We start from the raw sequence: 26162 nt of genomic DNA, 5'->3' as shown, positions 1-26162 counted from the left end.
AAGCTGTGGATAGCTCCAGTAGTATGACTGAGCTTTCACCCTCTATCCATGAATAGCACCTTCTGAACAACATATTAAGTTTCAAGGTTATCCATGAACCTGTGGGACCAGTTAGCTAGAGGGGCTATTGTGTGGGTCATAAGAATGCCAACAGTGTGAATTTGATCGCTGTTCTGACTGAAGTGGATTTGGGACCTGCCTGCATATCTTGTCCCTGGGTGTAGAAGGCAACAGCAAAACTCTGCTGAATAAAATCTGACATGGGAAATACCTCATGGTGAAGCACTGAATAGAATTTAGAATGGATGGGGTTCTGGAATTTAGAATAGAATTAGGTTTTTATTAGATCTTATGTGTACTCAAGTACAGGAGTAAAGTGAAATGTTTACAATGTCATTATTCCCAGCACCACCTTAGGTACCTAGGTATGAAATCTTAGGTAAAAAGATAAAAATAAAAGAATAAGTTAAAAGTTCAACATTACAGTTTGTGTCGATATAAGGTTGTAAATAAGAAATCAAGGTTGCATGTTCCAAATTACTGAGCTTCTTAAGTCATGGGTCCTCAGTTGCTCCACACTGGGCTTTCCCCACGAGGACTCAATTGTTCTTCGGTCCCCACCCCCCGGCCCCCCGTCCCCCCAAACTGTGTGTTTGATCTCTCGACCACCGCACCTCCACACTATCACCTCGTCACCGACTGTCATCTGGACTCACCCACCACCTCGCCACAGACAGCCCCAGTCCAGCCCTGGTGCTGCTCCGCCCCTGCCCAGTCGCTCCACTCCCCCCCCACCCCCACCACCACCACAACCCCGCAGTTGCTCCACTCACGCCCCAGTCGCTCCACTCCCAGCCCAGTCGGTCCATTCACCCCCAGTCGCAGCATTACTCCCCAGTCGCTCTACTGTCCCCCCTCCAGTCGCTCCATTCCCCCACCCACCCGTCGCTCCACTCCCCCACAGTCGCTCCATTGGCCCCCAGACGTTCCATTCCCCCCTCAGTCGCTTCATTTCCCCCCAGTCGCTCCATTCCCCCCTACAGTCACTCCACTCCCCCCCAATCACTCCATTCTCCCCTCAGTCGCTCCATTCCCCCCCAGTCGCTTCATTCCCCCCTCAGTCGCTCCATTCCCCCCACAGTCACCCCACACCCCCCCGCAGTCACCCCACTCCCCATCCAGTCACTTCAATTACCCCCGAGTCACTCCACTCCACCCCTAGTCGCTCCATTCCCCCCCAGTCGCTCCACTCCACCCCCAAGTTGCTCCACTTCCCCCCAGTCGCTCCATTCCCCCCCACTCGCTCCATTCCCACCCCCAGTCGCTCCACTCACCCCAAGTCGCTCCACTCCCCCCCCCAGTCACTCCATTCGCCTCCCATTTGCTTCACGCGCCCCCCAGTCGCTCCATTCGCTCCCCAGTCACTCCACCCCCCCAGTCACTCCATTCCCCCCCACTCGCTCCATTCGCCCCCCCCAGTCACTCCATTCCCCCCCAGTCGCTCCATTCACCCCCTATTTGCTTCATTCGCTCCCCAGTCACTCCACTCCCCGCCAGTAGCTCCACTCCCCCCCAGTCGCTCCATTCGCCCCCAATTTGCTTCACGTGCTCCCCAGTCACTCCACTCCCCCCCAGTCGCTCCATTCGCTCCCCCCAGTCACTCTACCCCCCCCAGTCGCTACATTCACCCCCCCAGTCACTCCATTCCCCCCACTCACTCCATTCGCCCCCACCGTTGCTCCATTCCCCCCAGTCGCTCCATTCACCCCCAAGTCGCTCCATTCCCCCCCAGTCACTCCACCTGCCTCTCCAGTCGCTCCACTCCCCCCTCGCCCGCCCCCCCCCCCACCAGGTCACTCCATTCGCCCCCCCCCCAGTCGCTCCATTCCCCCCCCGGTCGCTCCATACCCCTCAGTCACTCCATTCACCCCCAGTCGCTTCATTCGCCCCCCCGTCGCTCCATTTCCCCCCCAGTTGCTCCACCTCCCCAGTCGCTCCACTCCCTCCCAAAGTCGCTCCACTCGACCCCAGTCGCTCCACTCCCCCTCCAAGTTGCTTCATTCACCCCCAGTTGCTCCACTCCCCCCAAGTTGCTCCATTTGCCCCCAGTCGCCCCATTCCCCTCCAGTCGCTCCAATCCCCCCAAGTCGCTCCATTCGCCCCCAAGTCGCTCCACACCCCCAGTCACTCCATTTGCCCCTCAGTCGCTCCATTCACCCCCAGTCACTTCATTTGCCCCCCCCCAGTCACTTCATTCGCCCCCCCCCCCAGTCGCTCCATTTCCCCCCCAGTTGCTCCACCCCCCAGTCGCTCCACTCCCTCCCAAAGTCGGTCCACTCGACCCCAGTCGCTCCACTCCCCCTTCAAGTTGCTCCATTCGCCCCCAGTCGCTCCACTCCCCCCCAAGTTGCTCCACTCCCCCCCAAGTTGCTCCATTCGCCTCAGTCACTCCATTCCCCCCCCCCAGTCACTCCAATCCTCCCAAGTCGCTCCATTCGCCCCCAAGTCGCTCCACAACCCCCCCCAAGTCGCTCCACTCCCCCCAGTCACTCCATTTGCCCCTAGTCGCTCCACACTCCCAGTCGTTCCATTCCCCCCCAGTCATTCTATTCCCCCCCAGTCGCTCCATTCCCTTCCCAGTCGCTCCACTTAACCCCAGTCGCTCCACTCCCCCCCAGTCACTCTGTTCCCCCTCCAGTCGCTCTGTTCCCCCTCCAGTCGCTCCATTCCCCCCCAGTTGCTCCACCCCCCCCCAGTCACACCATTCCCCCCCAGTTGCTCCACTCCCCCACAAGTTGCTCCACCTCCCCCCCCGAGTCGCTCCACTCCACCCCCCTTCGCTCCATTCACACCCCCAGTCGCTCCACCTCCCTCCCAGACACTCCATTCGCCCCCCCCCAGTCGCTTCTTTCCCCTCCAGTCGCTCCACTCCCCCCTCAGTTGCTCCATTCCCCTCCCAGTCGCTCCACTCTCCCCCAGTCGCTCCACTCTCCCCCACTCGCTCCACTTCTACCCCCAGTCACTCCATTGGCGCCCCCAGTCGATGCATTCCCCCCCAGTCACTCCACGCCCCCCCAGACACTCCATTCCCCCCCCAGTCGCTCCATTCCCCCCCCAGTCGCTCCACTTCCCCCCCCAATTGCTCCAGTCCACCTCCCTTCGCTCCATTCACACCCCCAGTCGCTCCACCTCCCTCCCAGACACTCCATTCGCCCCCCCCCAGTCGCTTCTTTCCCCTCCAGTCGCTCCACTCCCCCCTCAGTTGCTCCATTCCCCTCCCAGTCGCTCCACTCTCCCCCAGTCGCTCCACTCTCCCCCACTCGCTCCACTTCTACCCCCAGTCACTCCATTGGCGCCCCCAGTCGATGCATTCCCCCCCAGTCACTCCACGCCCCCCCAGACACTCCATTCCCCCCCCAGACACTCCATTCCCCCCCCAGTCGCTCCACTTCCCCCCCCAATTGCTCCAGTCCACCACCCGTCGCTCCGTTCGCACCCCCAGTCGCTCCACCTCCCTCCCAGACGCTCCATTCGCCCCCCCCCAGTCGCTTCTTTCCCCTCCAGTCGCTCCACTCCCCCCTCAGTTGCTCCATTCTCCTCCCAGTCGCTCCACTCCCCCCACTCGCTCCACGTCTCCCCCCAGTCACTCCATTGGCCCCCCCAGTCGCTCCACACCCCCCCCCCCAGACACTCCATTCGCCCCCCAGTTGCTCCAACCCCCCCAGACACTCCACTCCCCCATCAGTCGCTCCATTCACCCCCCCCAGTTGCTCCATTCACCCCCCAGTCGCTCAATTCACCCCAGTCGCTCCACACCCCCCCCAGTCGCTCCACACCCCACCAGTTGCTCCACTCCCTCCCAAAGTTGCTCCAATTGACCCCAGTCACTCCACTTCCCCCCAGTTCGCTCCATTCGCCCCTCAGTCGCTCCACTCCCCCCAAAGTTGTTCCATTCGCCACTCCTCAGTCGCTCCACTCCCCCCCACAAGTCGCTCCATTCACCCCCAAGTCGCTCCCATCCCCCCCAGTCGCTTCACCTATCCCCAAGTTGCTCCATTCCCCCCCAGTCGCTCTACTCCCCCCCCAAGTTGCTCCATTCGCCCCCAGTCACTCTACTTCCCCCCCAAGTTGCTCCATTCACCCCCAGTCGCTCCATTCGCCCCCCAGTCACTCCACCCCCTCCCCCAGTCACTCCATTCGCTCCCATTCACTCTATTCCCCCCCAGTCACTCCATTCGCCCCCCCCAGTCACTCCATTCGCCCCCCCAGTCGCTCCATTGGCCCCCCCAGTCGCTCCACTCCCCACAGTCGCTCCATTAGCCCCCCAGTCGCTCCACTTCCCTCCCAGACGCTCTATACGCCCCCCCAATTGCTCCATTCCCCTCAAGTCACTCCGCTCCACTCCCTCCTCAGTTGCTCCATTCTCATCCCAGTTGCTCCACTCCCCCACAAGACGCTTCATTCCTCCCGTTGCTCCATTCGCCCCCCAGTCGCTCCACTCCGCCCCAGTCGCTCCACTCCGCCCCAGTCACTCCATTCCCCCTCAGTCGCTCCAGTCCCCCCCCAGTCGCTCCACTCCGCCCCAGTCACTCTACTCCCCCCCAGTCACTCCATTCCCCCTCAGTCACTCCACTCCCCCCCAGTCACTCTGTTCCCCCTCCAGTCGTTCCATTTCCCCCCCCAGTCGCTCCACTCCCCCCAGTCACTCCATTCCCCCCCAGTCGCTCCACTCCCCCCCCGTCGCTCCATTCCCCTCCCAGTCGCTCCACTGCCCCCCCAGTCGCTCCACCCCCCCCAGTCGCTCCAGTCCTCCCCCCAGTCACTCCATTCGCCCCCCCAGTCACTCCATTCGCCCCCCCAGTCGCTCCATTGGCCCCCCCAGTCGCTCCACTCCCCCCAGTCGCTCCATTAGCCCCCCAGTCGCTCCACTTCCCTCCCAGACGCTCTATACGCCCCCCCAATTGCTCCATTCCCCTCAAGTCACTCCGCTCCACTCCCTCCTCAGTTGCTCCATTCTCATCACAGTCGCTCCACTCCCCCACAAGACGCTTCATTCCTCCCGTTGCTCCATTCGCCCCCCAGTCGCTCCACTCCGCCCCAGTCGCTCCACTCCCCCCCAGTCACTCCATTCCCCCTCAGTCGCTCCAGTCCCCCCCCAGTCGCTCCACTCCGCCCCAGTCACTCTACTCCCCCCCAGTCACTCCATTCCCCCTCAGTCACTCCACTCCCCCCCAGTCACTCCATTCCCCCTCAGTCGCTCCAGTCCCCTCCCAGTTGCTCCATTCCCCCCCAGTCGCTCCATTCCCCTCCAGTCGCTCCATTCCCACCAATCGCTCCACTGCCCCCCCAGTCGCTCCATTCACCCCCCCAGTCGCTCCATTCCCCTCCAGTCGCTCCACTGCCCCCCAGTCGCTCCACTCCCCCACAAGGTTGGTCCACTCGACCCCAGTTGCTCCACTCCCCCCCAGTTCACTCCATTCGCCCCTCAGTCACTCCAATACCCCCAAAGTTGCTCCGTTCGCCCCCCCAGTCACTCCACTCCCCCCAAGTTGCTCCGTTCGCCCACAGTCACTCCACTCCCCCCCATTCGCTCCACTTCCCCCCAGTTGCTCCATTCCCCCCCACTTGCTCCATTCCCCCCCCAGTCGCTCCACTCCCCCCAGTCGCACCACTCCCCCCCAGTCGCTCCATTCGCCCTCCAGTCACTCCACACCCCCCCCAGTCACTCCATTCCCCCAGTCGCTCCATTCGCCCCCCCAGTTGCTCCATTCCCCCCAGTCGCTCCATTCGCCCCCCCAGTTGCTCCATTCCCCCCAGTCGCTCCATTCGCCCCTCAGTCGCTCCATTCCCCCCAAAGCTGCTCCATTCGCCACCCCAGTCGCTCCACTTCCCCCCAGTCGCTCCATTCCCCCCCACTCGCTCCACTCCCCCCCATTCGCTCCACTTCCCCCCAGTCGCTCCATTCACCCCCAGTCGCTCCATTCCACCCCCCAGTCGCACCACTGCCCCCCAGTCGCTCCACTCCCCCCACAGTCGCTCCATTCGCCCCCCATTTGCTTCACGCGCCCCCCCCCAGTCGCTCCATTCGCTCCCTAGTCACTCCACCCCCCCAGTCACTCCATTCGCCCCCCAGTCACTCCTTTCCCCCCCACTCGCTCCATTTGCCCCCCCAGTCGCTCCATTCCCCCCCCAGACACTCCACTCCCCCCAACAAGTCGCTCCACTCCTCCCCAGTAGCTCCACTCCCCCCCCAGTTGCTCCACACCCCTCCAGTCGCTCCACTCCCCCCCAAAGTCGCTCCATTTGACCCCAGTCGCTTCACTCCCCCCAAGTTTGCTCCATTCACCCCTCAGTCGCTCCACTCCCTCCAAAGTTGTTCCATTCGCCCCTCCTCAGTCGCTCCACTCCCCCCTCAAGTTGCTCCATTCGCCCACAGTCACTCCATTCCCCCCCAGTCGCTCCACTCACCCCCAGTCGCTCCATTCGCCCCCCAGTCACTCCACCCCCTCCCCCCAGTCACTCCATTTGCCCCCCATTCACTCTATTCCCCCCCACTCACTCCATTCGCCCACCCCCCCCCAGTTGCTCCATTCCCCTCGGTCGCTCCATTCACCCCCCAGTCGCTCCACTCACCCCCCCGACACTCCATTTTATCGCCAGTCGCACCATTCCCCTCCAGTCGCTCCATGCCCCCCAGCCGCTCCACTCCCACCCACAAGTCGCTCCACTCCCCCCCAGTCGCTCCACTCCCCCCCCCAGTCACTCCACTCACCCCCCAGTCGTTCCATTCGCCCCCCATTTGCGTCACGCACCCCCCAGTCACTCCATTCGCTCCCCAGTCACTCCACCCCCCCAGTCACTCCATTCCCCCCCACTCGCTCCATTTGCCCCCCGTCGCTCCATTCACCCCCTATTTGCTTCATGCGCTCCCCAGTCACTCCCCTCCCCCCGAGTCGCTCCATTCGCTCCCCAGTCACTCCACCCCCGCCAGTAGCTCCACTCCCCCCCAGTCGCTCCATTCGCCCCCAATTTGCTTCACGTGCTCTCCAGTCACTCCACTCTCCCCCAGTCACTCCATTCACCCCCCCAGTCACTCCACCCCCCCCCAGACGCTACATTCACCCCCCCAGTCACTCCATTCCCCCCACTCACTCCATTCGCCCCCCCGTTACTCCATTCCCCCCAGTCGCTCCATTCACCCCCAAGTCGCTCCATTCCCCCCCAGTCACTCCACCTGCCTCTCCAGTCGCTCCACTCCCCCCTCGCCCCCCCCACCAGGTCACTCCATTCGTCCCGTCCCCCCCCACCCCCAGTCACTCCATTCCCCCCCCGGTCGCTCCATACCCCTCAGTCACTCCATTCACCCCCAGTCGCTTCATTCGCCCCCCCCAGTCGCTCCATTGCCCCCCCCCAGGTGCTCCATTTCCCCCCCAGTTGCTCCACCCCCCCAGTCGCTCCACTCCCTCCCAAAGTCGCTCCACTCCCCCTCCAAGTTGCTCCATTCGCCCCCAGTTGCTCCACTCCCCCCCAAGTTGCTCCATTCGCCCCCAGTCACCCCATTCCCCCCCAGTCGCTCCAATCCCCCCAAGTCGCTCCATTCGCCCCCAAGTCGCTCCACACCCCCCAGTCACTCCATTCGCCCCTCAGTCGCTCCATTCACCCCCAGTCGCTTCATTTGCCCCCCCGTCACTTCATTCGCCCCCCAGTCGCTCCATTTCCCCCCCAGTTGCTCCACCCCCCCAGTCACTCCACTTCCTCCCAAAGTCGCTCCACTCGACCCCAGTCGCTCCACTCCCCCTTCAGTTGCTCCATTCGCCCCGAGTCGCTCCACTCCCCCCCAAGTTGCTCCATTTGCCTCAGTCACTCCATTCCCCCCCTCAGTCACTCCAAACCCCCCAAGTCGCTCCATTCGCCCCCAAGTCGCTCCACAACCCCCCCCAAGTCGCTCCACTCCCCCCAGTCACACCATTTGCCCCCAGTCGCTCCACACTCCCAGTCGTTCCATTCCCCCCCAGTAATTCTATTCCCACCCAGTCGCTCCATTCCCCCCCCAGTCGCTCCACTTAACCCCAGTCGCTCCACTCCCCCCCAGTCACTCTGTTCCCCCTCCAGTCGCTCTGTTCCCCCTCCAGTCGCTCCATTCCCCCCCCAGTTACTCCACTCCCCCCCCCAGTCACACCATTCCCCCCAGTTGCTCCACTCCCCCACAAGTCGCTCCAATCCCCCCCTTGCTCCATTCCCCCCCAGTCGCTCCACTCCCCCCAAGTCACTCCACCTCCCCCCACTGAGTCGCTCCACTCCACCCCCCTTCGCTCCATTCACACCCCCAGTCGCTCCACCTCCCTCCCAGACACTCCATTCGCCCCCCCCAGTCGCTTCTTTCCCCTCCAGTCGCTCCACTCCCCCCTCAGTTGCTCCATTCCCCTCCCAGTCGCTCCACTCTCCCCCAGTCACTCCACTCCCCCCCCACTCGCTCCACTTCTACCCCCAGTCACTCCATTGGCCCCCCCAGTCGCTCCACATCCCACCCCAGACACTCCATTCGCCCCCCAGTCGATGCATTCCCCCCCAGTCACTCCACTCCCCCCCCAGACACTCCATTCCCCCCCAGTCACTCCACTCCCCCCCCAGACACTCCATTCCCCCCCCAGTCACTCTACTCCCCCCCAGTCACTCCAATCCACGCCCACTTGCACCATTCCCCTCCAGTCGCTCCATGTCCCGCAGTCGCTCGACTGCCCCCTCAGTCGCTCCACTCACCCCCCTAGTTGCTGCATTCACCCCCCAGTTGCTCCATTCACCCCCCAGTCGCTCCATTCACCCCAGTTGCTCCACTCCCCCCCCCAGTCACACCAATCCCCCCCAGTTGCTCCACTCCCCCCCAGTCACACCATTCTCCCCCAGTTGCTCCACTCCCCCATCAGTCGCTCCAATCCCCCCCTTGCTCCATTCCCCTCTCAGTTGCTCCACTCCCCCCCAGTCGCTCCACTCCCCCCACTCGCTCCACTTCTCCCCCCAGTCACTCCATTGGCCCCCCCAGTCGCTCCACTCGCCCCCCCAGACAATCCATTCGCCCCCCCAGTTGCTCCAATCCCCCCCAGAGACTCCACTCCCCCATCAGTCGCTCCATTCACCCCCCCCAGTTGCTCCATTCACCCCCCAGTCGCTCAATTCACCCCAGTCGCTCCACACACCCCCCCAGTCGCTCCACACCCCTCCAGTCGCTCCACTCCCCCCCAAAGTCGCTCCACTTGACCCCAGTCACTCCACTCCCCCCCCAGTTCACTCCATTCGCCCCTCAGTCGCTCCACTCCCCCCAAAGTTGTTCCATTTGCCCCTGCTCAGTCGCTCCACTCCCCCCCACAACTCGCTCCATTAGCCCCCAAGTCGCTCCCATCCCCCCCAGTCGCTTCACCTATCCCCAAGTTGCTCCATTCGCCCCCCGTCGCTCTACTCCCCCCCCCAAGTTGCTCCATTCGCCCCCAGTCACTCTACTCCCCCCCCAAGTTGCTCCACTCACCCCCAGTCACTCCATTCGCCCCCCAGTTACTCCACCCCCTCCCCCAGTCACTCCATTCGCCCCCCATTCACTCTATTCCCCCACACTCGCTCCATTCGCCCCCCCCAGTTGCTCCATTCCCTTCGGTCACTCCATTCGCCCTCCAGTTGCTCCACTCCCCCCCACCCCGACACTCCATTTGCCCCCCCCGATCGCTCCATTCCCCCCCAGTCGCTCCACTCCCCCCTCAGTCGCTCCATTCGCCCTCCAGTCGCTCTATTCCCCCCCCCAGTCGCTCCACTCCCCCATCAGTCGCTCCATTTGCCCCCCAGTCGTTCTATTCCCCTGCCCAGTCGCTCTACTAACCCCCAGTCACACTGTTCCCCCTCCAGTCGCTCCATTTCCACCCCCAGTCGCTCCACTCCTCCCAGTCACTCCATTCCCCAAGTCGCTCCACTCCCCCACGAGTTGCTCCATTCCCCCCCCTTCACTCCATTCCCCCCCCAGTCGCTCCACTGCCCCCCCAGTCGCTCCACCCCCCCAGTCGCTCCAGTCCTCCCCCCAGTCACTCCATTCAGCCCCCAGTCACTCCATTCCCCCCCCAGTCGCTCCACTGCCCCCCAGTCGCTCCACTCCCCCCCAGTCACTCTGTTCCCCCTCCAGTCGCTCCATTCCCCCCCAAGTCGCTCCACTCCCCCCAGTCACTCCATTCCCCCCCAGTCACTCCACTCCCCCCCTCGTCGCTCCATTCCCCTCCCAGTCGCTCCACTGCCCCCCCAGTCGCTCCACCCCACCCCCAGTCGCTCCAGTCCTCCCCCCAGTCACTCCATTCCCCCCCCAGTCCCTCCATTGCCCCCCCCAGTCGCTCCACTCCCCCCCAGTCGCTCCATTAGCCCCCCAGTCGCTCCACATCCCTCCCAGACGCTCCATTCGCCCCCCCCAATTGCTCCATTCCCCTCAAGTCGCTTCACTCCCTCCTCAGTTGCTCCATTCTCATCCCAGTCGCTCCACTCCCCCACAAGACACTCCATTCCCCCCGTTGCTCCATTCGCCCCACAGTCGCTCCACTCCGCCCCAGTCGCTCCACTCCCCCCCAGTCACTCCATTGGCCCCCCCAGTTGCTCCACTCCCCCCCACAGACACTCCATTCACCCCCCAGTTGTTCCACTCCCCTCCCGACACTCCATTAGCCCCCCAATCGCTCCATTCGCCCCCAGTCGCTCCATTCCCCCCCCAAGTCGCACCATTCCCCTCCAGTCGCTCCATGCCCCCCAGTCGCTCCACTGCCCTCCCAGTCGCTCCACTCCCCCCCCCAATTGCTCCATTCCCCACCAGTCGCTCCACTCCCCCCTCAGTCGCTCCATTCGCCCCCCCCCAGTCTCTCCATTCACCCCCCAGTCGCTTCATTCCCCCCGTCGCTCCACTCCCCCCCCAGTCGCTCCACACCTCCCAGTCGCTCCACTCCCCCCCAAAGTCGCTCCACTTGACTCCAGTCACTCCACTCCCCCCCAGTTCGGTCCATTCGCCCCTCAGTCGCTCCACTCCCCCCAAAGTTGCTCCATTCGCCCACAGTCGCTCCATTCCCACTCCCAGTCGCTCCATTCCCACCCCCAGTTGCTCCATTCCCCCCAGTCGCTCCACTCCCCCCCAGTCACTCCATTCGCCCCCCAGTCACTCCAATCCCCCCCACTCGCTCCATTCGCCCCCCCCAGTTGCTCCACTCCCCCCCACAGACACTCCATTCACCCCCCAGTTGTTCCACTCCCCTCCCGACACTCCATTAGCCGCCCAATCGCTCCATTCGCCCCCAGTCGCACCATTCCCCCCCCAAGTCGCACCATTCCCCTCCAGTCGCTCCATGCCCCCCAGTCGCTCCACTGCCCTCCCAGTCGCTCCACTCCCCCCCCAATTGCTCCATTCCCCACCAGTCGCTCCACTCCCCCCCCAGTCGCTCCACAGCTCCCAGTCGCTCCACTCCCCCCCAAAGTCGCTCCACTTGACCCCAGTCACTCCACTCCCCCCCAGTTCGGTCCATTCGCCCCTCAGTCGCTCCACTCCCCCCAAAGTTGCTCCATTCGCCCACAGTCGCTCCATTCCCACTCCCAGTCGCTCCATTCCCACCCCCAGTTGCTCCATTCCCCCCAGTCGCTCCACTCCCCCCCAGTCACTCCATTCGCCCCCCAGTCGCTCCACTCCCCCCCAGTCACTCCATTGGCCCCCCCAGTTGCTCCACTCCCCCCCACAGACACTCCATTCACCCCCCAGTTGTTCCACTCCCCTCCCGACACTCCATTAGCCCCCCAATCGCTCCATTCGCCCCCAGTCGCTCCATTCCCCCCCCAAGTCGCACCATTCCCCTCCAGTCGCTCCATGCCCCCCAGTCGCTCCACTGCCCTCCCAGTCGCTCCACTCCCCCCCCCAATTGCTCCATTCCCCACCAGTCGCTCCACTCCCCCCTCAGTCGCTCCATTCGCCCCCCCCCAGTCTCTCCATTCACCCCCCAGTCGCTTCATTCCCCCCAGTCGCTCCACTCCCCCCCCAGTCCCTCCACACCTCCCAGTCGCTTCACTCCCCCCCAAAGTCGCTCCACTTGACCCCAGTCACTCCACTCCCCCCCAGTTCGGTCCATTCGCCCCTCAGTCGCTCCACTCCCCCCAAAGTTGCTCCATTCGCCCACAGTCGCTCCATTCCCACTCCCAGTCGCTCCATTCCCACCCCCAGTTGCTCCATTCCCCCCAGTCGCTCCACTCCCCCCCAGTCACTCCATTCGCCCCCCAGTCACTCCAATCCCCCCCACTCGCTCCATTCGCCCCCCCCCAGTTGCTCCATTCCCCCCAGTCCCTCCATTCGCTCCCCAGTCACTCCACCCCCCAGTCGCTCCATTCACCCCTCCCAGTCACTCCATTACCCCCACTCGCTCCATTCACCCCCCCCAGTTGCTCCATTCTCACCAGTCGCTCCATTCACCCCCCCAGTTTCTACATTCCCCCCCAGTCGCTCCACCTGCCTCCCCAGTCGTTCCACTCCCCCCCCTCCCCCCACCCCCAGGTCGCTCCATTCCCCCCCGTCGCTCCACCCCCCCAGTCACTCCACTCCCCCCCCAGTTGCTCCACTCCCCCCCAGTCGCTCCATTCCCCCCACAGTCGCTCCATTCCACCCCATTCGCTCCACTCCCCCTAAAGTTGCTCCATTCCCCCCCCTCAGTCGCTCCACTCCCCCCCAAGTCGCTCCATTCGCCCCCACGTTGCTCCCATCCCCCCCAGTCACTTCACTCTTCCCCAAATTGCTCCATTCGCCCCCATTCGCTCCACTACACCCCAAGTTGCTCCATTCGCCCACAGTCGCTCCATTCCCCCCCCAGTCACTCCAATCCCCCCCCAGTCGCTCCACTCCCCCCAGTCACTCCACTCCCCCCCATTCGCTCCACTTCCCCCCAGTTGCTCCATTCCCTTCCAGTCGCTCCACTCCCCCCCAGTTGCTCCATTCCCCCCCAGTCGATCCACTCCCCCCAAGTCGCTCCACTCCCCCCCCAGTCGCTCCATTCCCCCCCAGTCGCTCCACTCCCCCACAGTCGCTCCACTCCCACCCAGTCGCTCCACTTAACCCCAGTCGCTCCACTCCCCCCCAGTCACTCCATTCCCCCACAGTTGCTCCATTCCCCCACAGTCGCTCCATTCCTCCACAGTCGCTCCACTTAACCCCAGTCGCTCCACTCCCCCCCAGTCGCTCCATTCCACCCATTCGCTTTGTTCCCCAAGCCACTCATTCCCCCCCATCTGCTCCGTTCCCCCCAGCCGTTCTGGGCTCCCAGCTTCCACTATGCTGCCAACCACCTGCGTTCTGCCCGGACACACCAACTGCCTTGTGGCTGATCACTAACGTCCCTGCTCTGATCGCCCAGCCACTGCCATTGCTGCCTCCGCGACTGAGCTCCCTCCGGATGCTAACAGAATAAAAAACTAAAAGTAAACTAAAAAAAAAGGAAGAGAACCCAGTACAGAAGAAAGAAACGGGGTCAGAGCAGACGAGCTCTCACTCAGGTGCCCCACTCTGCCATCATCCGGGAGACCTGGGCAGACAGTGCTAACAACCTCCCTTCAGGAAGAGTATGCATGACATTTAGAATTAGGTTCAGTCTCTTCCATTTGAAGTATAAACACAATGCAACAGAGGAGGTTTGGCCCAGTCGAGGTTATTTCTAAATTACTTCCAGAGCCAATACCAATTAAAAAGGAGCCTTGTGTTACAGTTTCAGAATGCAACAAACTGCTAGTAAAGCAAGTAAAAATGACCAGATATCCTGTTCTGGTAATGTTGATTGAGGGATAAAAATTGGTCAGCACATCCAGGGATAATCTCCTGCTTATCTTCAATATCGTGCAATTGGATCGTTTGCAATATCTAAGGGAGGCAATAGGGCCTCGTATGACAACTCATTGGAAAGACAGCTCCACTGAGAGTGCAGCATTCCAATAGTACTGCATGGAAGTATTAGCTTAGATTTTAATTACCAAATGTGCCGTCTCACTTCATCTCTTAATGCCACTTTGTACTTTTATGCTCTCATTTCCAGTACTTGTTATGGCACCTATCGTTGTGTCATCAGTAAAATTGCATGCATTGCTCTTTATTATAGATTTAAGTCATTGACAAATATAGTGAATAATCAAACCTCTAACACAGATCACTGTGGGACAACACTAGTCACTACCATTTAATTATACTCTCTGTCTTCTCCTACCTCACCTATTTCCTAACAAGGTGAATCATTTCCTTTTGATTCCATAGAGTTTAAATTTAACAGAAAACGGTAATTGAATACTTTTCTTTGGAAAATCCATATCAACTACACCCATTGATTCTCCCTTCGTTACTTCCTTGAAATATTAAATTAGTTTCATTAGACATCACCTATCCAATACAATTCCATGCTCAAACCCTCAATTCAGTGATGTTGACTATGTTGCTCAGGACTCATTCACTTTTTCATTGATTATAGATTAAAATAATTTCCCCACAGCAGCATGTTTCTTGGAATAAACAGTGGGTCTGGCAGCATCTAGTAGAGAGAGGAACACAAATAACCTTTCAGATTAAAGACTTTTCTTCAGTATTCTGAAGAAAGGTCCTTGATGTCCCAATCTAGGTCTGGCAGGGATGCCTGAGACCAAATGGAATTTAGGCACTAGTAATTATTAGACATTAAATAAGGGATAATTGGGTGAGCAGTTGACTGGGTGTGATACATATATATATAGGAAATGGGGAAAAAGTGGTGTTGGAGCTTGTGGCATGTGAACTAGAAATTTAATATTGACTAGAACGTTCAAGCAGCAGCACAATAACAAAATCACTAAACTACTAATCCAGAACTGGATTAGTGGTGCTGGAAGAGCACAGCAGTTCAGGCAGCATCCAACAAGCAGCGAAATCAACGTTTCGGGCAAAAGCCCTTCATCAGGAACCCAAACTAATACTGTCGGGACAGGGATTCAAACCTCACAAGAGATGGTGAAATTTAAATTATATCAAAAATCTGGACTTAAAAGCTAGCCTAATAATGGTGATCATATAGCTATTACTGATTATTATTAAAAACCCGTTTGGTTCACTAGTGTCCCTTAAAGAGGCAAATTTGTTATCCTTATCTGCCCTGGGGTACATGCGACTCCAAACCCTCAGCGATGTGATTTACTCCTAACTGCCTCTGAATTGGCTCTAGCATGCCATTTGTAGTTCAAGGGCAGTTGGAGATGGGCAATAAACGCTGGCCTTATCAGTAAAGCCCATGCCCCATACAGGAATTTTAAAAAATTGTGATTGGATTCTGTCTAGTCAGCATTTTCACTTCTGGCCAGAACTGGATACTCTTAACCCTAGAATCAAACATTTACAATTTTCAGGTTCCAACTTTGGAAATGTATTAATGACCTAAAATGAAGACCAACCTCAACAATTCATACAAGTGTGTTGTTACAATCTTAGAGACTGATAACTTTTAAAAAGAAGTTTGAGTCCAGTGATCAACTTGGAAAAGGTCAAGCAACAAGATTTCAATTTCCAAAGTTTTCAACACATGATGTGAAATGTTAACTGGGTTACTCTGCTTCTGGGTTGCTGCCAGACTTTATTTCTGGCACTCTTTTATTTATAATTACCAGAAAGTATAGCTTGTTGCTAGAATGTTGCTTGAACCTCTCTCACCTTTCCTATCTTTTTGTGGCTTCTTTATGCTGAGCTGGGAGGTAAGCTTTTATCATGGACCGTTCCTTTGAATTAGAGCAACTCAAAAGCAGACCTATTCAAATTCACTCAAATATTTCCAAGTTCACTCTTTGAATTTTTAAAATCACAGATGATTTCAATTCTGCACCAGGGCTCCCTTATTTGTAGTGGCTCAGAAACAATGAGGAATTGCAGAATGTTTAAGATAGTGAGTAGATCTAAATATTCTATTTAAAGATATTTGGAAATTGAATTCAAAGTCTGGATCTGGATACTCTTAACTTTAGAATCAAATATTTACAATTTTTAGCTTTCAACTTTGGAAATGCATTAATGACCTAAAATGAAGACTGACCTCAACAATTCATTGAAGTGTGTTGTTACAATCTCTTAGCAACCAATAACTTGTAAAAAGATCAATTTGGAAAAGATCAAGCAACATGATTTAAAGTTCCAAAATTTTTAATGTAATGAACTAAAAGAAACAGTAAAAATCATTCAGTCGGCAATTTATACTCTAAACCACAGAAACATTTAAACGGGCATTGGATAGGCATATGGAGGATAGTGGGCTAGTGTAGGTTAGGTGGGCTTGGATCGGCACAACATCGAGGGCCGAAGGGCCTGTACTGCACTGTATTTTTCTATGTTCTATTTTCTAAACAATCCTCAGTTATCATTAAAAATATCCATTAGTGCCCTCTGTAGTTTTACTGTGTGCTGTCCCTGAAGTGGGCACTTCATTCTCCAAGAACCAGTCTAAAGTTATTCTCTGCTGCTGATTGCTTGTCCCTTCCTCATTCGATGCGCAGAATATCTCAAATCCCAAACTGACATTTTGTAGTAAGGGTTAACCTGCACATTTCTCTATCTAGCCAAAGCTAGGCAAATCTTCTCAGTTTGTTTGAATTCTTATTCCCTCCAATCTAAGTGTGAGCATCCACCAGTGTTCTGCATAGTGTGCAACAGGGACTGGATGCCACAATCTCTCTGTCCATTCTCTCTCAGGCTGACCTGTTTCTGATGTCCAGGGATATCTTAAGACAAACCCTGTAATCTCATAGTCCAATCGTTTTCAATGGACTCTTCTTCTCTCACTTTCTATTCTCATAGTGAAATAAATAACATGGACTCTGCATTCAGATAGAAATGATAATTAAGTAGTCTTTGAACATATAACTCAAGTCTACCTTAAAACCATTAAACAATTAAAATATAACTGATTACAATATCTTCATAATTCTAACACCTACATGGTCATTAACAATCCAGTCACTATCAGCATAACTGGCCTGATCATTAGTTTTGGTTATGAAAAGCTTGTACCTTCTTATCAATGAGACAACCTGCCTACTACTCACCCCCATTCACACTTTAATCTTTAATAACTTTATGTAACAAAGCCACCCATGCTTGTTGTCAGAATTCAAAACAGGTCACTTAACTCCTTCCATTTTACTCTAAGTTAAAGGACACAGCTCCAAGACAGAATAATCTTGCAAATGTTATGTTTGTAACTGTTTGCATCCCGTAGGAGCCTAAGGATATGCACGTTTATTCTTCTCCATTGGGCCACAGTTCAAGAGACATAACAACCCCTCTGTACTTTAAAGATCTATGCAGGACACAGAGGCATAATTGTCATGACAGTGCCAGGGCCCTGATATTGTGATATTGCCGTAATACCTTTCATGACACATCATGAATTGGCCATATAGCTAACACTGCACATCCCAAAGGACCAGTTGCAGAGTCAGTAGCTTTTAAACATGAAGGGATCGCTCAACCTGACTGAACACAGTTAAATACAACTGGTCCAATGTGGACCACTTTACAGCAGCTCATCATTTTATGAACAGACTCACTTGACGCTTCTGCTCCTAAATTGAAAGAAAAGCTTTGTGTTAACTTGGGTGTCATTTCAAGGAAGCTCATTTGTATGATTTATGCCATTGGGGTTTTCCAGACACACATTCCCAATCTGATTTGGTTTTATTGTGTATTATAGCTTGCAGACTGGCCGACTCAGCATCTGGGTGTGACAGTGTGAATTTATGATGGTTGAAGTCTTCTGATGGCTCACAAAGATGAAATGCTTTGCCACACAATTCTTACCATTTTGCAGAGGTTGTACAACATAAAACATCTCTTGATACTGAGACATTAGATATTGTATTTGTTATCCCTGCTTTACCAGGGTACCAGCAGTGAAACTGAGAGTGCAAAAGTATTACACAAACTTCCTGAACCAACCCAGACAAGGGTGGCACGGTGGCTGAGTTGTCCCTCACAGCGCCAGGGATTCGGGTTCAATTCCAGCCTCAGGTGACTGTCTGTGTGGAGTTTGCACATTCTCCCCGTGTCTGTGTGGGTTTCCTCCGGGTGCTCCAATTTCCTCCAAAGATTTGAAGGCTAAGTGGATTAGCCATGGGAAATGTAAGGTTATTGGGTGGGCTGCTTTTGGAGGGTCAGTGTTGGCTGAATGGCCTGCTTCCACACTGGGATTTTAAGGTATAAGCAATAGGCTTTTCAAGGGTCAACTGACCTCGGAACTGGGTGTCAGCTGTGGTACTGTGGGTGGTATTCCCAAATCTGAGTCATGAGCTTGTAGCTGCACAGTTGCACTCCAAAGGCATGAGTACAGAGTTTTAGATTGATACTCCAAGGAAATACTGGGGGAGTGCTGTGCTGTCAGAGATACCTCTTTCAGATGAGACATTAAAATGCAACTTTCTTTTTGTTCTCTCAAGTGGATGTAAAATATCCCATGGAACTATTTCAAAGAAGAGCAGATGTCATCCTTGGTGTCTAGGCCAAAATATATTCCTCAATTAACATTTCCAAATGGAGTATCTAGCCATTATCACTTCGCAGTATATAAATTGGCTTCAATGTATCCTATGTTACAGCAGTGACAGGACTTTAAAAGTACTTAATTTGCTGTAAAGTACTTGGAGTTGTCCTGAGGTTATAAAAGGCACTATGTAAATGTCAGTCTTTATGTCTTGAATTCCAATCTTTAATTTTCCTCTTAACACTTGCTTGGCGTCCTCCATTTCAAAAAATGTTATCGTTTAAGAGTCACCTCTTATTTCTACATTGAATGTACATACGTTGTGTTATGATTCCATCTTGCATTCAGCAATTCATAAATTTACTTTTTGCTATCTCAGGAAAGACTGGTTAACCTCATTAAACATCACACAACACCAGGTTATAGTCCAACAGTTTTAATTGGAAGCACTAGCTTTCGGAGCACTGCTCCTTCATCAGGTGCACCTTCATAACCACCTGATGAAGGAGAAGTGCTTCAAAAGCTAGTGCTTCCAATTAGACCTGTTGGACTATAACCTGGTGTTGTGCAATTTTTAACTTTGTACACCCCAGTCCAACACCGGCCTCTCCAAATCATGGTTAACTTCCGTCCTTTTAAAATATAAGTATATTTGGGTCTGGGAGGAAGGTATGAACAACTTTTTATTTCCCTGTGTTTGCCCAAACTCTTTGAAAATTACTGTTCAGTCAGCATCCTCTGCTCTTTCAAGTTGTGCATTTCAGAGCACAACTCGCTTCATGTCGAAAAACTCCCCATCCGTCCCTGTTATATTTAACTGGTAATTCTCTATCCTTTAGCTTAGTAACTCTTCTGCCAGTGGAAATGATATTTCACAATTTGGTCTTTTAAAACTGCTCACACTTGTGGTCACCTCTGTAAAAGCTCATTTCCTAACAAGAAATATTCCCATATTTGACAGATTGGAGGAAGAAAAGAAGCTGTCAAAATGCTGAAAATGTGAACATTGAGAAAATCTGGGAAAACCCGGCAGATTAGTCAGACTGTGAGAACAAAAGGGAGGTTAAAGTGTTGGGTAACTCTGATGACTTGCTCTTCTGATATTTTTGCACCTTCTGTTTTCCTTTAAGATAATTTATTTAAGCCTATTTTTTTCCAGATGAGGGCTGTCTTCTCCTGCAACAGTAAGGGGGTTAATTGCTCTAGTTGTTAACATGCCTTGTCACGCATTGACCCAATGTTAACATGGACACAATGACATGTATGTTCAATAGTAAACTGTAATGGTTGTGGGAATAATTTTATTATTTCAATGTTGCCCTGATAAACCTTGCCCCTTTCCACCCTCCATTAACTTAGACTCATCCAAAACTCTGCTGTTCATGTACCAACGCTCACCAAGTCTCGATTCTCCCCTCACTCTTGAGGTTGATCCCTCTTCCAGCAATGCCTGGATTTAAAAATTGTCACACCTGTTTTCATATTCTTCTGTGGTCTCACCCCTCCCTATCCCAGTACTCTCTCCAGCCTCACATCTCTGAGATCATCATAGTCCTCTGATCTCAACTCTTGCTCTTTTCTGATTCTCATCAGCTGGTCATCGGCAGCCGTTTGCTCAGCTAATTCGGCTCCGAGTTCTGGACCCTGACTCTCAGCCTATCTCGCTTTTCCTTTTCTGACGCTCCTCAGACTCTTCCTTTTTGACTGACCATTCAGCCATCTGGTTTAATACCACTTCATGTGGTTCAGCATCACATTTTGTTTAGTGAGATTCCTGTGAAATGCTTTCCTCCATTCAAGATGCTATATAATGCAAGTTGTTGTTGTTGACTGTTTGCTCAGTGAAGAAATCTCCACGCAAAGATTGGGATTGTGACAAGCACCTCAGTGTATAATGCAACACTTGTGCTGTAAATTGGCATTAAGGCACAAAAGCATTTTCAGCAATAAGTTGGTGCAGGTAATTGTGCTATTCATGATACAAGGAATTCATGATACAAGGAATTAAGGAGGGAACCATTTGATGGGTTCCCCTAAAACTGAGTAGGCCAGACCCTTCAGAGTGGCACATCTGTGAGACAGGAGATAACCTTTCAGCTTTGTATGAATCTCTCCAGTGAACTGAGTATCCAGTAAGAGTTCTTTCTGAAATAAGGAGAAAGTGAGGACTGCAGATACTGGAGATCAGATTCTCCTGCTCCTCAGATGATGCCTGACCTGCTGTACTTTTCCAGCATCACACTCCCGACTTCTTTCTGAAATCAGCCAGGTTGGCAATGAGAAAGCCATGGTACCAAAAGGAACAGCTTAAATCTATCATCCCCCTTACCAGGTTCCTCCCTCCCCTTCCTAGACCTTTCCATTTCTATCTCTGGCGACTGAATCAACACGGACATTTATTATAAACCGACTGACTCCCACAGCTACCTAGACTACACCTCCTCCCACCCTGCCCCCTGTTAAAACGCCATCCCATATTCCCAATTCCTTCGTCTCCGCTGCCTCTGCTCCCAGGAGGACCAGTTCCAAAACCGTACAACCCAGATGGCCTCCTTCTTCAAAGACTGCAATTTCCCCCCAGACGTGGTCGATGATGCCCTCCACTGCATCTCTTCCACCTCCTGCTCCTCCGCCCTTGAGCCCCGCCCCTCCAATCACCACCAGGACAGAACCCCACTGGTCCTCACCTACCACCCCACCAACCTCCATATACATTGTATCATCCGCTGTCATTTCCGCCACCTCCAAATGGACCTCACCACCAGGGATATATTTCCCTTCCCTCCCCTATCAGCGTTCCGAAAAGACCACTCCCTCCGTGACTCCCTCGTCAGGTCCACACCCCCACCAACCCAACCTCCACTCCCGGCACCTTCCCCTGCAACTGCGAGAAATGCAAAACTTGCGCCCACACCTCCCCCCTTACTTCCCTCCAAGGCCCCAAGGGATACTTCCATATCTGCCACAAATTCACCTGCACCTCCACACACATCATCTATTGTATCCGCTGCACCCGATGTGGCCTCCTCTATATTGGGGAGACAGGCCGCCTACTTGCGGAACGTTTCAGAGAACACCTCTGGGACACCTGGACCAACCAACCCAACCACCCCGTAGCTCAACACTTCAACTCCCCCTCCCGGTCCACCAAGGACATGCAGGTCCTTGGACTCCTCCATCGCCAGACCATAGCAACACGACGGTTGGAGGAAGAGCGCCTCATCTTCCGCCTAGGAACCCTCCAACCACAAGGGATGAACTCAGATTTCTCCAGTTTCCTCATTTCCCCTCCCCCCCACCTTGTCTCAGTCAAATCCCTCAAACTCAGCACCGCCTTCCTAACCTGCAATCTTCTTCCTGACCTCTCCGCCCCCACCCCACTCCAGCCTATCACCTTGACCTCCTTCCACCTATCGCATCTCCAACGCCCCTCCCCCAAGTCCCTCCTCCCTACCTTTTATCTTAGCCTGCTGGACACACTTTCCTCATTCCTGAAGAAGGGCTTATGCCCGAAACGTCGATTCTCCTGTTCCTTGGATGCTGCCTGACCTGCTGTGCTTTTCCAGCAACACATTTTCAGCTCTGTTAGAAAATGTAGGTAGGTGCCTGACTGGAAAAAGTGGCAAAAAGAAGAATTCATTATTGTTTTAATATTGGAGGAAATTAACAAGTGAGAAAGCAAAACCTAAAATGTGACCTGGGAAATGAGCAAGAGAATTGGAAGTATTCATTAGAATTTACTGACTGAAGCAGACCATTCAGTCCAACTAGACTTATGCCAGTGAATATGAGTCGAAAAGTGTGGTGCTGGAAAAGCATAGCAGGTCAGGCAGCATCTGAGGAGCAGGAGAGTCGACATTGGCTTATACCTGAAACATTGATTTTCCTGCTCTTCAGATGCTGCCTGACCTGCTGTGCTTTTCCAGCAACACATTTTTCGACTTGGACTCTCCAGCATCTGCAGTCCTCGCTTTCTCCATTGGCAGTGAATATACCCCACATAACTTCTCCATCCCTACTGTATCAATGGATCCTCAATTCCTTTCCCTCTTATGCATTTTGGCTTAAGCTTAGGTTTTGTCAGCTCTACAGTCTGAAATTCAGCTCTACCAACATCTATGTGACTGATGCTAGTAGACATCACCTGTTGAGGTGGTGCTCTTGAAACTGAATAACTTATAAATAGAAATTGCCCAGAGATGTATCTGGAAGCTTTTAATTGATGGGCCTGTGATAATTTCCTTTGATAGCTTGTTAGACTATCATGACTCAATTGAGAAGAGTTCAGTGATAATCAAGTTGCATTATCCCACAAAAGTGGAACTACTCAATTCAACCACCAAGCTGGTCAATTTGCATGACTGACTGCTTTTCAGGCCAAAAGTAATTCAGACCAGGTTTCATTATCAACATGAAAAATAACTTCACTTGTTATAAACAAACTTATCTTTATTAGAGTCATAGAGATGTACAGCACAGAAACAAAACCTTCGGTCCAACCCGTCCATGCCGACCAGATATCCCAACCCAACCTAGTCCCACCTGCCAGCACCCGGCCCATATCCCTCCAAACCCTTCCTGTTCATATACCCATCCAAATGCCTCTTAAATGTTGCAATTATACCAGCCCCCACCACATCCTCTGGCAGCTCATTCCATACATGTACCACCCTCTGCGTGAAAAAGTTGCCCCTTAGGTCTCTTTTATATTTTTCTCCTCTCACCCTAAACCTATGCCCTCTAGTTCTGGACTCCCCGACCCCAGGGAAAAGACTTTGTCTATTTATCCTATCCATGCCCCTCATAATTTTGTAAACCTCTATAAGGTCACCCCTCAGCCTCTGACGCCCCAGGGAAAACAGTCACAGCCTGTTCAGCCTCTCCCTGTAGCTCAGATCCTCCAACCCTGGCAACATCCTTGTAAATCTTTTCTGAACCCTTTCAAGTTTCGCAACATCTTTCTGATAGGAAGGAGACCAGAATTGCACACAATATTCCAACAGTGGCCTAACCAATGTCCTGTACAGCCGTAACATGACCTCCCAACTCCTGTACTCAATACTCTGACCAATAAAGGAAAGCATACCAAACGCCTTCTTCACTATCCTATCTACCTGCGATTCCACTTTCAAGGAGGTATGAACCTGCACTCCAAGGTCTCTTTGTTCAGCAACACTCTCTCGGACCTTACCATTAAGTGTATAATGCCTGCTAAGATTTGCTTTCCTAAAATGCAGCACCTCTCATTTATCTGAATTAAACTCCATCTGCCACTTCTCAGCCCACTGGCCCATCTGATCAAGATCCTATTGTAATCCAAGGTAACCTTCTTCGCTGTCCACTACACCTACAATTTTGGTGTCATCTGCAAACTTACTAACTGTACCTCTTATGCTCACATCCAAATCATATTTACTGGCAAAGAGTGAATTCCTAACTTATAATTATGTGACTTAAACTATAAACCTCAAAAATCCTCAAAGCACATACATTAATTCACAAATAAAGCAGACAAAGCATGGTCTGACACAACTATGGATAGAAAAGTATCGACAGGGGTCTACAATTTCTGTAGATCAAAGTCCAGATTACAAAGATGAGCTGATTTCATTCTCCTTTTGATTTTTTTTATTTTCCTTTTGATTTTCAGCAATCATGTTATGATGCTGTCCATGGAGTAATAATTGGTTTTCAATTCAGTAACCAATTTGGAACCAACACATTGTCTTTTTTTCTTGTATTGTAATTATTTCTTCAGATTCTCAAAGACTTTTTTGTCTTTGTCACTCAGAAGGGGGAGAGATATTTCTTGTTCGTGGGCTTCTGAATATCTCTGGGAGCAGTGCCTCACATGTCTGTAATAAACTGCAGCTGGAACAATCTGAGGCAGTAGTTCCTAATCTCAAAGACACCTGGTGCCACTCTCTATAAGGTATCCACCTCACTGTCTTTAAAGTAAAATAATCTTTTGCAACTAAAATGTGTGATGCACAATCTAACTTGATCTCCAAATTGCAAAAGCTCACCTGTGTAGCAGCGTACAAATCCCATATTCTAGTTTATAATTCAAAAGGAGAAATGATATGATCCCTTCCTTATTGTGGCATTGTCATTGGAAAGAAAAATTGCTGATCCATTGTCTGGGAACCAAGTGGTCACTGCAGTTTGTGTGGATGATTACCTTGTGTTTTGTCATTGGAGGAGGACACTGCAGAGTCGTTTTTGTCAATTCCCATATTTTATATTGCATGGTCAATCTATTTTTATCCCTTTTTTATTCATCTAGTTTACCCTTAAATGCAGCCACGCTATTTGCCTCAAATTTTGCATATGGTTTTCCCTATTCCAATGACTCTTTAGGTAAAGACTTTACAACTGAATCTCTAACTGGATTTATTGGTGACTGCTAATACCCTGTCTAAGTTTTGTTGGTACGCAGACCTCCGAGGTCCACGTGTGGTGGTGATTCCTGGAACCTGAAGTCAATGCGACAATGTGCACAGAACCTCAGAGGAACCTCCATCAGCCAAGGGAAATTTAGGTGATTATCTAATATTTATATTCAGCAGCATCTTCTCTATGGTAAAAACAATGACTGCAGATGCTGGAAACCAGATTCTGGATTAGTGGTGCTGGAAGAGCACTGTAATTCAGGCAGCATCCGGGGAGCAGTAAAATCGACGTTTCGGGCAAAAGCCCTTCATCAGGAATAAAGGCAGAGAGCCTGAAGCGTGGAGAGATAAGCTAGAGGAGGGTGGGGGTGGGGAGAAAGTAGCATAGAGTACAATGGGTGAGTGGGGGAGGGGATGATGGTGATAGGTCAGGGAGGAGGGTGGAGTGGATAGGTAGAAAAGAAGATAGGCAGGTAGGACAAGTCATGGGGACAGTGCTGAGCTGGAAGTTTGGAATTAGGGTGAGGTGGGGAAGGGGAAATGAGGAAACTGTTGAAGTCCACATTGAAGCCCTGGGGTTGACATGTTCTCTATGTCTGTGCATCAAACACCTTTGTAATTTTTAAAGATGTCTATTACGGTACATCATTACCTTCTTACAAAGGATCAAGTTGAAGCAGTCGTAACAGGCTTAATGTTCTCATTCTGTGCTGTTTAATTCTGTATGTATTAAAATGAAGGAAATCACAAAGAATGAAAGAAGCAAAGATTCTCATTCAGTTAAATCCCTTTAGCTTCATTACCACATCAAGATTCGTCAATACACTTTTCTTTTCCTTTTACTAACTACTTCAAGAAGAGGTTGCAAGCTATTAAATGTCAGAAATCAAAGTGAAGTACTGTCAAAATTAATGGAAAATGACCACTTCCATGACAACATTCATTGAGGTACAGTTTATACTCCTGTTATCTTTTTGTTCCCTGATCTATCTATTTGGACGTTTGGGTCCAAATTTTAAACTATGCTGATATGATTGTACTTAAATAGTGAATAGTAGCAGGATATGTCTCAGCACTCAGCTCTCTGGCTACAGCCCCTAATTCATGTTGAGACTGAAGAGAATCTCTCAGGACTGTGACAGAACTGCTAGCTGAAGTAATAGGGCCTGTGAGATTGGGAGCTCATCAATGGATGATTACAAATCATCGAACTTATCCTACAGCCTACCTGAATGAAATCAACAGAAATGGA

This window comes from Chiloscyllium punctatum, chromosome 37 (assembly GCF_047496795.1).
Source record: "Chiloscyllium punctatum isolate Juve2018m chromosome 37, sChiPun1.3, whole genome shotgun sequence".
In the NCBI taxonomy this organism is placed as follows: Eukaryota; Metazoa; Chordata; class Chondrichthyes; order Orectolobiformes; family Hemiscylliidae; genus Chiloscyllium; species Chiloscyllium punctatum.
Note: the sequence above shows the minus strand (reverse complement) of the source record.